The sequence below is a fragment of the Pelophylax lessonae genome (genome assembly GCF_965119305.1).
Source record: "Pelophylax lessonae genome assembly, chromosome: 6".
NCBI classification, from domain to species: Eukaryota; Metazoa; Chordata; class Amphibia; order Anura; family Ranidae; genus Pelophylax; species Pelophylax lessonae.
The window spans coordinates 36,660,332-36,674,189 of record NC_138773.1 but is presented as its reverse complement, the minus strand read 5'-3'; the positions used below and the strand labels follow the sequence as shown (position 1 = coordinate 36,674,189).

At 44.8% G+C, this 13,858-nt stretch overlaps 2 protein-coding genes across 2 annotated transcripts in view; both read left to right on the top strand.

Moving 5' to 3' along the window:
- LOC309558141 (E3 ubiquitin-protein ligase TRIM39-like) overlaps positions 1–13,858 on the top strand; it is a gene marked incomplete at its 5' end in the record, with an annotated part of 91,699 nt that overhangs the window by 16,431 nt on the left and 61,410 nt on the right. The window lies entirely within an intron of this gene.
- The window catches only part of LOC309557660 (uncharacterized protein), a gene marked incomplete at its 3' end in the record, with an annotated part of 135,583 nt that overhangs the window by 115,931 nt on the left and 5,794 nt on the right, over positions 1–13,858 (top strand). The gene's annotated exons all lie outside the window — the stretch shown is intronic.

Sequence of the window (13,858 nt, the reverse complement as noted above, 5' to 3'; positions counted from 1 at the left end):
GGATGACTATGGATGATTATGGATGACTATGGATGATTATGGATGATTATGGATGACTATGGATGACTATGGATGACTATGGATGATTATGGATGACTATGGATGACTATGGATGACTATGGATGATTATGGATGACTATGGATGATTATGGATGATTATGGATGACTATGGATGACTATGGATGACTATGGATGACTATGGATGACTATGGATGACTATGGATGATTATGGATGACTATGGATGATTATGGATGACTATGGATGATTATGGATGACTATGGGTGACTATGGATGATTATGGATGACTATGGATGACTATGGATGACTATGGATGATTATGGATGATTATGGATGACTATGGATGACTATGGATGACTATGGATGATTATGGATGACTATGGATGATTATGGATGACTATGGATGATTATGGATGATTATGGATGACTATGGATGACTATGGATGATTATGGATGACTATGGATGATTATGGATGACTATGGATGATTATGGATGACTATGGATGACTATGGATGACTATGGATGACTATGGATGATTATGGATGACTATGGATGACTATGGATGACTATGGATGATTATGGATGACTATGGATGATTATGGATGACTATGGATGATTATGGATGACTATGGATGATTATGGATGATTATGGATGACTATGGATGACTATGGATGATTATGGATGATTATGGATGACTATGGATGATTATGGATGACTATGGATCATTATGGATGACTATGGATGATTATGGATGACTATGGATGACTATGGATGACTATGGATGATTATGGATGACTATGGATGATTATGGATGACTATGGATGACTATGGATGACTATGGATGATTATGGATGACTATGGATGACTATGGATGACTATGGATGACTATGGATGATTATGGATGACTATGGATGACTATGGATGACTATGGATGATTATGGATGACTATGGATGACTATGGATGACTATGGATGACTATGGATGATTATGGATGACTATGGATGATTATGGATGATTATGGATGACTATGGATGACTATGGATGATTATGGATGACTATGGATGATTATGGATGACTATGGATGACTATGGATGACTATGGATGACTATGGATGATTATGGATGACTATGGATGATTATGGATGACTATGGATGATTATGGATGACTATGGATGATTATGGATGATTATGGATGACTATGGATGACTATGGATGACTATGGATGACTATGGATGATTATGGATGACTATGGATGATTATGGATGACTATGGATGATTATGGATGACTATGGATGATTATGGATGACTATGGATGACTATGGATGACTATGGATGATTATGGATGACTATGGATGATTATGGATGACTATGGATGATTATGGATGACTATGGATGATTATGGATGACTATGGATGACTATGGATGATTATGGATGATTATGGATGATTATGGATGACTATGGATGATTATGGATGACTATGGATCATTATGGATGACTATGGATGATTATGGATGACTATGGATGACTATGGATGATTATGGATGACTATGGATGATTATGGATGACTATGGATGATTATGGATGATTATGGATGACTATGGATGACTATGGATGATTATGGATGACTATGGATGACTATGGATGACTATGGATGATTATGGATGACTATGGATGATTATGGATGACTATGGATGACTATGGATGATTATGGATGACTATGGATGATTATGGATGATTATGGATGACTATGGATGACTATGGATGACTATGGATGATTATGGATGATTATGGATGATTATGGATGATTATGGATGACTATGGATGACTATGGATGATTATGGATGATTATGGATGACTATGGATGATTATGGATGGTTATGGATGACTATGGATGATTATGGATGACTATGGATGATTATGGATGATTATGGATGACTATGGATGACTATGGATGACTATGGATGACTATGGATGACTATGGATGATTATGGATGACTATGGATGATTATGGATGACTATGGATGACTATGGATGACTATGGATGATTATGGATGACTATGGATGATTATGGATGATTATGGATGACTATGGATGATTATGGATGATTATGGATGATTATGGATGACTATGGATGATTATGGATGACTATGGATGATTATGGATGACTATGGATGACTATGGATGACTATGGATGATTATGGATGACTATGGATGACTATGGATGATTATGGATGACTATGGATGATTATGGATGACTATGGATGACTATGGATGACTATGGATGATTATGGATGATTATGGATGATTATGGATGACTATGGATGATTATGGATGATTATGGATGACTATGGATGACTATGGATGACTATGGATGACTATGGATGACTATCGATGACTATCGATGATTATGGATGACTATTGATGATTATGGATGATTATGGATGACTATGGATGATTATGGATGACTATGGATGACTATGGATGACTATGGATGACTTTGGATGATTATGGATGACTATGGATGACTATGGATGACTATGGATGATTATGGATGACTATGGATGACTATGGATGATTATGGATGACTATGGATGATTATGGATGATTATGGATGACTATGGATGACTATGGATGACTATGGATGATTATGGATGACTATGGATGATTATGGATGACTATGGATGATTATGGATGACTATGGATGATTATGGATGATTATGGATGACTATGGATGACTATGGATGACTATGGATGACTATGGATGATTATGGATGACTATGGATGATTATGGATGACTATGGATGATTATGGATGACTATGGATGACTATGGATGACTATGGATGATTATGGATGACTATGGATGATTATGGATGACTATGGATGATTATGGATGACTATGGATGATTATGGATGATTATGGATGACTATGGATGACTATGGATGATTATGGATGATTATGGATGATTATGGATGACTATGGATGATTATGGATGACTATGGATCATTATGGATGACTATGGATGATTATGGATGACTATGGATGACTATGGATGATTATGGATGACTATGGATGATTATGGATGACTATGGATGATTATGGATGATTATGGATGACTATGGATGACTATGGATGATTATGGATGACTATGGATGACTATGGATGACTATGGATGATTATGGATGACTATGGATGATTATGGATGACTATGGATGACTATGGATGATTATGGATGACTATGGATGATTATGGATGATTATGGATGACTATGGATGATTATGGATGACTATGGATGACTATGGATGACTATGGATGACTTTGGATGATTATGGATGACTATGGATGACTATGGATGACTATGGATGATTATGGATGATTATGGATGACTATGGATGATTATGGATGACTATGGATGATTATGGATGACTATGGATGATTGATATCCCTCAGAGAATATCCGGGCAGGAGAGGAAACTCAGCACAAAGAATTGAAGCCATTGCATCAGTGTGAGAGCCAAGCAACTGAAAATGTAACCACTTCAATACCGGGCACTTTCACCCCCTTCCTGCCCAGGCCAATTTTCAGCTTTCAGCGCTGTCACATTTTGAATGACAATTGCGCGGTCATACTACACTGCACCCATATGGCATTTTTATCATTTTTTTCACACAAATAGAGCTTTCTTTTGGTGGTATTTAATCACCGCTGTTTTTTTTTTTTTTTTTTTATTTCTTACAAAAAAAAAAAGAAAAAAGGCAGAAAATTTTGAAAAAAAAAATGTTTTTCTTATTTTCTGTGAGTAAATTTTTAAAAGAAGTAATTTTTCTCCTTCACTGATGTGCACTGATGAGGTGGCACTGATGAGGAGGTACTAATATGCCGCACTGATGAACACTGATAGGCTGCACTTATGGGCACTGATGAGGTGGCACTTATGGGCACTGATGAGGTGGCACTGATAGGCTGAACTGATGGGCACTGATGAGGAGGTACTAATATGCCGCACTGATGGGCGATGAGGTGGCACTGATGAGGAGGTACTAATATGCCACACTGATGAGCACTGATAGGCGGCACTGATGAGCACTGATAGGCTGCACTGATGGGCACTGATGAGGTGGCACTTATGGGCACTGATGAGGTGGCACTTATGGGCACTGATGAAGTGGCACTTATGGGCACTGATGAGGTGGCACTGATAGGCTGAACTGATGGGCACTGATGAGGAGGTATTAATATGCCGCACTGATGAGCACTGATAGGCTGCACTGATGAGCGATGAGGTGGCACTTATGGGCACTGATGAGGAGGTACTAATATGCCACACTGATGAGCACTGATAGGCGGCACTGATGGGCACTGATAGGCGGCACTGATGAGCAGGCACTGACTAGCAACACTATGGGCACTGAATTTGAGCTTTTCTGTAATCAGGGCACTGATGATCAGTGCCCTGATTACCTTTTCTAGTCTCCCCTTTCAGGTGGAGCCGCTGATCGGCTCTCCTCGCCACACACACAAGTGCCGGTTCACATTAGTGCGATCACAGAGAACACATGTAATTCGGAGTGCACTGCTCCTAAAATTACATGCGATCTCTGTGCGGTGCAAATTTCAGCCATACAATTTGTATGGCTGAATTCGCACCGCAATCGCACTAAACACGCACAGGAGCCTTTTTTAAATCTGCAGCAGAATCATGTACAAACTTGCAGATCGCACTGCGATATGTGATCTCAACTGGGGGTATCGTTAATTTTTAATTGACACCCCCTGCGTATCTCATATGGCAGTGTGAACTGCCAGGGGTGCGGATGTGATGCGGGAACACGCTGCATATTCGCAGCGTTCCCGCATCGCAGAAGTGTGAACCGGGACGGACAGTGTGAGGCGAGGAGAACCGATAAACAGCACCTCCTCATTTACACGTGACTGGCTGTGATTGGACACAGCCGTTCACATGGGTAAAGAGCCAAGTCATTGGCTCTTTACCAAGATCGGGGTCACGCTATGTCCTAGCAACAGGGCGCGGCCACAATCGCCACACTGCGCACCCCTGTGGGCGCACGAGAGAGGCTGTTCTGGTGCGTCGTTATATGATGGCGTCCCAGAACAATAGCTACACCGCTCATTTGACGGTGGGCGGGCAGGAAGTGGTTAAAAGAGCTCAACAATGGAGCCTAGAGGTTTCCTTTAACCCATTGACTGCCAAGAATGTGTATTATACGTCATGGTTATCCTTCTCTTAGACAGTCAGAGGTGTCCTCTAAGGCCAAGTATCGGTGTCACCAGCACACCATGGTAGAGACAAAAGTTGGTTGGGAGGGAAAAGAATGTACCCTAAAAGTTTATTATCTGAATCATATAATATTACATTTCCCTATGTATATATGTGTATATGTGTATATATATATATATGTGTATATATATATATATATATATATATTCCATTATCTCTGCTTGGTCTGTGTGAGTGGCACTGGTGGACACTGATATGTGGCACTGATTCATGGCACTGATACCTGGCACTGGTGGACACTGATTCGTGGCACTGATACGTGGCACTGGTGGACACTGATACGTGGCACTGGTGGACACTGATTCGTGGCACTGATTCGTGGCACTGGTGGACACTGATTCGTGGCACTGGTGGACACTGATATGTGGCACTGGTGGACACTGATACGTGGCACTGATATGTGGCACTGGTGGACACTGATTCGTGGTACTGGTGGGCAGTGGCACTGGTGGACACTGATACGTGGCACTGGTGGGCAATGAGGAAATGACAAAACAGAAAAGGGGAATTGGGTCACAACACATCATATTCTGATCAGCCAAACACAAAGTCACCTGTCATATAATTCCGCAAGTTGCGGTAAAGTCGCGGCAAAATCGCTGTAAAAAGTCGCTCCGACAAGGGGTAACTTATGGTCGCGGCAGTGTGAACCGGCTCTTCTGCTACATATTTTTGGTATGATAACCGTATTTTGATTGGTTTACGCTAAAGTTATCGCGTCTACTAACTACTGGAAAGATATGTCATGTTTTTATTGTTTGTTTGGGTTCTTTTTTTTTTTTTTTTTTTTACTATTAATGGCGGTGATCTGCATTTTTTTTTTTTTTTGCGACATTGCGGCGGACAGATCGGACTCCTAACTGACATTTTTGACACTTTTGGGGGACCAGTGACATTACTACATTAATCAGAGCTAAAAATATGCACTGTTACTGAAATAATGACACTGGCAGGGAAGGGGTTAACCCTGTGGGTGATCAAGGGGTTAAATGTAAGCCTAGGGGAGTGATTCTAACTGTTGTGGGGCGTGGCTTCTGAAATGACCATAGAGACCTGTGTTCCTATATAGAAGGGTCACAGGGGCTCTGTGATCATTCCAGGGAGAAGAACGGTTGGATGTGTTTACAACAGGTGACCGTTTCTCTCTCAGCGGGGAACGATCGCGGGTGTCAGGCAACAATCGGAGCCGCCTGCCCCGTGCATCGGGATCCCTGCTGCCGAGTGGGGGGCGGGAGCGCGTCCCCGGCGTCGCACGCTCGCCCCCTACCTTACTGTGCGCGACCAACGTACTCCTACGTCGGTTTGTGCAGGAGAGCCACCCTGCCGCAGTAAATATGCGGTGGGTGGTCGGGAAGTGGTTAATGTAGAAAAAAAGAAGGGCTGTGAAAGTGTGAATACTTTACGGATGCGCTGGATATAGACAGCTGTATGTACTGGGACTTTGCATTGTTTTATCTTTTACAACTCCCCGGTTCTTCTTGTCACTATGACAGACCAGTGAGACCTCTAGCTCTCCCCTCCTCCAGTCCCTGCAATGTGGAGATCACAGGAGGAGTGAAATGCTAGTTAAAGCGGAGTTCCACCCTGGGAAAGTTTTTTTTTTTTTTTTTTTTTTTTTTTTTTTAATTAATAAAAATACCCCCGGGACAGTCAGGGCTAGTGCATTCCACAATGGATAGCCTCTGATCTGTCCCGGGTTGCACTTACCTTTTAGAAGAAATACTTACCTTGAAAATGTATTCTCCAGCGCTGCCATCCCAGGTGTGTGCAGCTGAAGCCAGCGCATCCTCTTCTGCGTCTTCTTTGGTCCCACGATGCACTGCACCGGCCCCGCCGTCACTTCCGGGGCTGCAGCATCATCCCTGCACAGCTTCTGGGCATGCCCAGAAGCTGTTTAGCAAGGTATGACGGCGCCTGCACCGGAACTGACGTCGGTTCCGGTGCAGGCGCATTGATTCCTGGGAGCGATGACGTTCAGCTCCCAGGAATCATTGCAAGCCAGGAAGTGATGACGGGCAGTGGCCGCAGAGGGGAGGAAGAGGAAGTAAGGTAAGTATATTTTCTTCTATACGAGGTAAGTAAAAAAAAATAAAAAATTGCGATTATCCATTTGTTTTTCAGGTGACCCGGAGCGAGAAGATGGAGGTAAGTATAATTTTAGGGTGGAACTCCACTTTAATCTCCTGACCTTCCCCTCCTATCCAGCACACAGAATACAATGATTCATGGGACTTGTAGTGCACACAGAATGCAATGATTCATGGGACTTGTAGTGCACACAGAATGCAATGATTCATGGGACTTGTAGTGTCTTCTTATCTCAGGGAACTACAACTCCCAGGTGTCATTACCAGGAGGAAGAGGAGGAGAAGCTCTGAAGGCCTCAGAAGAGATCCAGAACTCAACCAGTAGAACACAGGGGTGAGTAATGTTTAGAAAAGAGAGAAATGATTCTGCACATGAAGATTGTCCTCTGTTAGGATTGATTTTTAGTGCTGAAGGTGAACTTTCATCAATAGAGAAAATATCTAAACACCATAGAACATTCTTCCACCAGAAGAGGAGATCTGAGGAGACCTCAGCTCTGTGTAGTCTATGGAGATGTCTATGTGAATGGCAGGATGGGTGTTTGCCTGAGTGAACCATTGCATTGACATTTGCAGTGTGAAGTTAAAGGTTTAGGAGCGATATTATTACCACCGCTATATGACCCCTTCTTGTTCTGGGCTCCTGGTTGTGAGGGAGCCGGTGTTCTGCCGAAAACTCCAACTCGCCAAAATCTCCAACCACATCACTTACCAGGTGTTCTGTGAAAACACTTTACTCGTTATGTACCGGTAAATATATATATATATACATATAGTCCTGGGAGCAACCAAGATGTGTAAAAATTAACCGCTTGCCGACTGCCGCACGACTATTTATGGCGGCGGTCAGCCCCTCACAGGCAAAGCGACGTAGGTCTACGTCGACTAGCCTGTGAGGCTCTAGGGAGAGAGCGCGTGCCGCCGGAGGCGTGCTCCCGCGCGGTCACGGACCCCCTGTGCGTGTGCCCGATGTCCGCCGGGCACTCGCGATCGTCCGTTACAGAGGGAGAAAGGCAGGTGGCTAATGTAAACAAGCCGCCTGTCATTCTCCCCTGTGTAAGAATGGTGATCATACGGTTCTACTATGTAGGACCGTTGATCTCTGTTCTTACACATCAAGCCACAGCCAATCACAGTTAGAAACACGACCCTAGGGACACACTTAACCCCTCCCTCTCCAATAGAGTTAACTCCTTCACTGCCAGTGTCATTTTTGCAGTAACAGTACATATGTATAGCACTGATTACTGCAGTAATGTCACTGGTACCTAGGGCTGGGCGATTTTGCCTAAAAAAAAAATCTTCGATTTTTAAAGAAAAATTCGAGTTTCGATTCGATTTTCGATTTTTTTTCCAATGCACTTAAAAAATGACTGCAGACATCAGATATAGTGTCAAAAGTGCAACTTTATTGCTATTTTAACTCCTCAAGAGTTAAAATGCGTAGAATTTTTTGACTGTGTTGTTCTTTTAATAGACTACTAGACATTAGACAGTAAAAGAAGACGCGGGGGCGTCGCGCTGAGCGGGGAGGGAGGAGAGCTCACTGTGTTGAGGGAGGACTGAGGAAGGAGAAGCGCTGTATATGTGTGTCTGACTCTGATGGACCACCGCCGCGCCTGGATGTTGTGACGTGAGCTGCGGGCGGTGCGTTTGTACAGGGGTTGCGCTGTGATAGGTACAGTGACAGTCCAGAGAACGAGTCCACAGTAACCGGCCACCTTTTTTAGTTTGACTTTGAAACAATTTTTTTTTTCAAAAATTTTAGATTTTTTTTACAAAATAGTGACATTTTTTTTTTTTTTTTTGGGTTGGGGGGTGGGGGGGAGGGTATACTGGATCGCTGTGTGTTGGAAAGCATTGCCTTCAGTCATTGCATCTTCTGTTCTAATAATCTCCTGCAACTTTTAATATTATCCTATGAATTTCAATAAATTAATTAATTTCAAAGTGTTAATAAAGCCATTTTTTATTAGGTTTGGGTGGAGTGTGGAAGGATTGGGCTCTCTGGGCTCTTGGAGTGTGGAAGCGCTGTGCTGGGTACAGTCTCCCTTGCACTTTTTTCTACTTTTTTCTCCCTTGCAGCCGAACTCCGCACCGCCGCGCCTGGATGTGACGTCAGCTACGGGGCGGGCGGTGCATCTGTACAGGCCGGGGCTGCGGCGCGCTGTGATAGGTACTGTCTCCCCGGCCTGGATGTGACGTCAGCTGCCAAGAGAGGAAGCGGGCGGTGCGCATGTACAGACGCACCGCCCGCTTCCTCTCCCGGCAGCTGACGTCACATCCAGGCCGGGGAGACCTTACCTATCAGCGCGCCACAGCCCCGGCCTGTACAGATGCACCGCCCGCCCTGCAGCTGACGTCACATCCAGGTGCGGCGGTGCGGAGTTCGGCTGCAAGGGAGAAAAAAGTATTATAAAAAAAAAACTTTGAGTTTCCAAAAAAAAAAACGTTTCTAACCAAAAAATCGATAAATCGATTAAATCGATTTATCGCCCAGCCCTACTGGTACCCCCAAAAATGTCAGTCAAGGGTCCGATCTGTCCGCCGCAATGGAAGCACTCATACTAGGGCTGCAACTAACTTATTATTTTCATAATCGATTAGTTGGCCGATTTATTGTTTCGATTAATCGGATAAAATCATTAAAAAATCTCAATATGCCTTTTTTCCCCCCCGGCAACACCAATGATGGGGCACTGTTCCCCCCGCAACACCAATGATGGGGCACTGTCCCCCCCCCAGCAACACCAATGATGGGGCACTGTTCCCCCCCCCCAGCAACACCAATGATGGGGCACTGTTCCCCCCCCCGGCAACACCAATGATGGGGCACTGTTCCCCCCCCCCCGGCAACACCAATGATGGGGCACTGTTCCCCCCCCGGCAGCACCAATGATGGGGCACTGTTCCTCCCCGGCAACACCAATGATGGGGCACTGTTCCTCCCCGGCAACACCATTGATGGGGCACTGCTCACCCCCCGACAACACCAATGATGGTGCACTGTTCCCCCCCCCGACAACACCAATGATGGGGCACTGTTCCCCCCGACAACACCAATGATGGGGCACTGTTCCCCCCTGACAACACCAATGATGGGGCACTGTTCCCCCTGACAACACCAATGATGGGGCACTGTCCCCCCCACACACAACATCAACGAAAGGGCACTATTCCTCCCATTGATACCAATGATGGGGGGCACTATTCCCCCAGGAACACCAATGATGGGGCACTATTTCTCCCGGGAACACCAATGATGGGGCACCATTCCTCCCGGGAGCACCAATGATGGGGCACTATTCCTCCCGGGAACACCAATGATGGGGCACCATTCCTCCCGGGAGCACCAATGATGGGGCACCATTCCTCCCGGGAGCACCAATGACGGAGAACTATTTCTCCCGGGAACACCAATGATGGGGCACTATTTCTTCCAGGAACACCAATGATGTGGCACTATTTCTCCCGGGAACACCAATGATGGGGCACTAATTTCTCCCAGGAACACCAATGATGGGGCACCATTCCTCCCAGGAGCACCAATGATGGGGCACTATTCCTCCCCGACAACACCAATGAAAGGGCACTATTCCTCCCATTGATACCAATGATGTGGGCACTATTTCCCCGGGAACACCAATGACGGAACATTTTTCCTCCCAGGAACACCAATGATGGCGCACTATTTCTCCCGGGAACACCAATGATGGGGAACCATTCCTCCCGGGAGCAACAATGATGGGGCACTATTCCTCCCGGGAGCACCAATGATGGGGCACTATTGATGACATCAGTGAGGGATTCTCAGCCCTGCAGTCAATCAGATAGAGGGAGGAGAGAGCGGGGAGAGAAGCAGCAGCTGATCACGTGAGTCCCGAGCTGGACTAGACCAATGATGGGGCACTATTCCTCCCGGGAACACCAATGATGGGGCACTATACCTCCCGGGAACACCAATGATGGGGCACTGTTTCTCCCGGGAACACCAATGATGGGGCACCATTCCTCCCGTAAGCACCAATTATGGGGCACTATTCCTCCCGGGAACACCAATGATGGGGCACTGTTTCTCCCGGGAACACCAATGATGGGGCACTGTTTCTCCCGGGAACACCAATGATGGGGCACCATTCCTCCCGGGAGCACCAATGACGGAGCACTATTTCTCCTGGGAACACCAATGATGGGGCACTATTCCTCCCGGGAACACCAATGATGGGGCACCATTCATTCCGAGAGCACCAATGATGGGGCACTAATTTCTCCCGGGAGCACCAATGATGGGGCACCATTCCTCCCGGGAACACCAATGATGGGGCACTATTTCTCCCGGGAACACCAATGATGGGGCACTATTCCTCCCGGGAACACCAATGATGGGGCACCATTCATTCCGAGAGCACCAATGATGGGACACTAATTTCTCCCAGTAACACCAATGATGGGGCACCATTCCTCCCGGGAGCACCAATGATGGGGCACCATTCCTCCCGGGAACACGAATGATGGGGCACTATTTCTCCCGGGAACACCAATGACGGGGCACTATTTCTCCTGGGAACACCAATGACGGGGCACTATTTCTCCCAGGAACACCAATGACGGGGCGCCATCCTTCCCGGGAACACCAATGATGGGGCACTATTTCTCCCGGGAACACCAATGATGGGGCACCATTCCTCCCGGGAGCACCAATGATGGGGCACTATTTCTATTTCTTTTTAATTAAGCCGCTATATATTGTATAATATGATAACATAAATTGGTGCAATCAGCGATAAACAATATTGCAGTGAATTGTTTAATCCTAATGGCAGCTTACATAAAGTGCCTTTCACTAACCACAAACCAAAATTAAACAATCAATGCAGAGCCAAAAGCCTAAGAAATATATGCTTATCCAAATAAAATAGTTAATATTCCTTATAAGGTGCAATATTATAATAGAAAAATAAGTGAATAAAAACGTCCCTATAGCACAAATAGTGGGTCTTTCTATGCTCCCTATTATTATGGAGTGAAGTCCCATTTTATTATTGGAATTACTATTATAATTTTTCACATCCTTTGCTCTGGCTGACGTTTTTATTCACTTATTTTCTTTTTTAATATTGTAACTTATAAGGAATATTCACTATTTTATCCGGATAAGCATATATTTCATATGGTCTAGTGCAGCTTGGGACTCACGTGATCAGCTGCTGCTTCTCTCCTCGCTCTCTCCTCCCTCTATCTGATTGACTGCAGGGCTGAGAATCCCTCACTGATGTCATCAAGAAGGCGGAGAGGAAAGGAGGAGAGAGGGGCGGCCACGTGGGTGCTGAGCGACGGATCTGAAACAAAGTGAGTGTATGCACACAGCAGCTTGTACAGAGGGGACGGCACTGACAGGCAGGGAGGAAAGTCCTGTACGCAGACCAACTAATCGATAATGAAAGTCGTTGACAATTTTCATTATCGATTTAGTCGATTAGTTGTTTCCGCTCTAACTCATACGTCTATTTCCCAAAGACAACCTCTGGATATGACGCTCAGCACGTGCACTCAACTTCTTTGGTCGCCCATGGTGAGGCCTGTTCTGAGTGGAACCTGTCCTGTTAAGCTGCTGTATGCTCTTGGCCACAGTGCTGCAGCTCAGTTTCAGGGTCTTGGCAATCCTCTTATAGCCTAGGCCATCTTTATGTAGAGTAACAATTCTTTTTTTTCAGATCCTCAGAGAGTTCTTTGCCATGAGGTGCCATGTTGAACTTCCAGTGACCAGTATGAGAGAGTGAGAGCGATAACATTAATGGCTGTGTGTTGAGTTATTTTGAAGGGATAGCACATTTACACTGTTATACAAGCTGTACACTCACTACTTTACATTGTAGCAAAGTATAATTTCTCTTCAGTGTTGTCACATGGATAGATATTAAAATACAGTAAACCCCCGCTCCATCGCGGTTCAGTTTTTGCGGTCCCGGTATATTGCGGGTTTTTTTGTAATGTTATTTTACTATATAAATCAATACAAATGAAATATTTTTGTGTTTTCCATAGCTCTTGCTATGTCTCTCAGTATCTTTTATGTGTTTAAATGAGTTTCTATTGTTTTAAAAGTGTGTTTAAAGACCTTAAAATGCTTTTACATGTACAGTGACAGTAAAAAAAACATGCCTACAATGCATTTTAATAGGGTTTTTCTATTTCGCGGATTTTCACTTTTCGCGGCTGGGTCCGGAACGTAACCCCCGCAATGGAGGGGGGGGGGGGTTTACTGTATTTCCAAAAATGTGAGGGTGTACTTACTTTTGTGAGATACTGTATATTGGTCTATGAATGTACCATACCTGTGGAAGATGGGAATCGCTGTAGTATTTCCCGCTACTCCAGCTGCCAGCTTCCAGGTCCCTGCCCTGCTGCTTAGGCTACGTTCACATGTGGGCATAGCGGATCACGGGCAGAA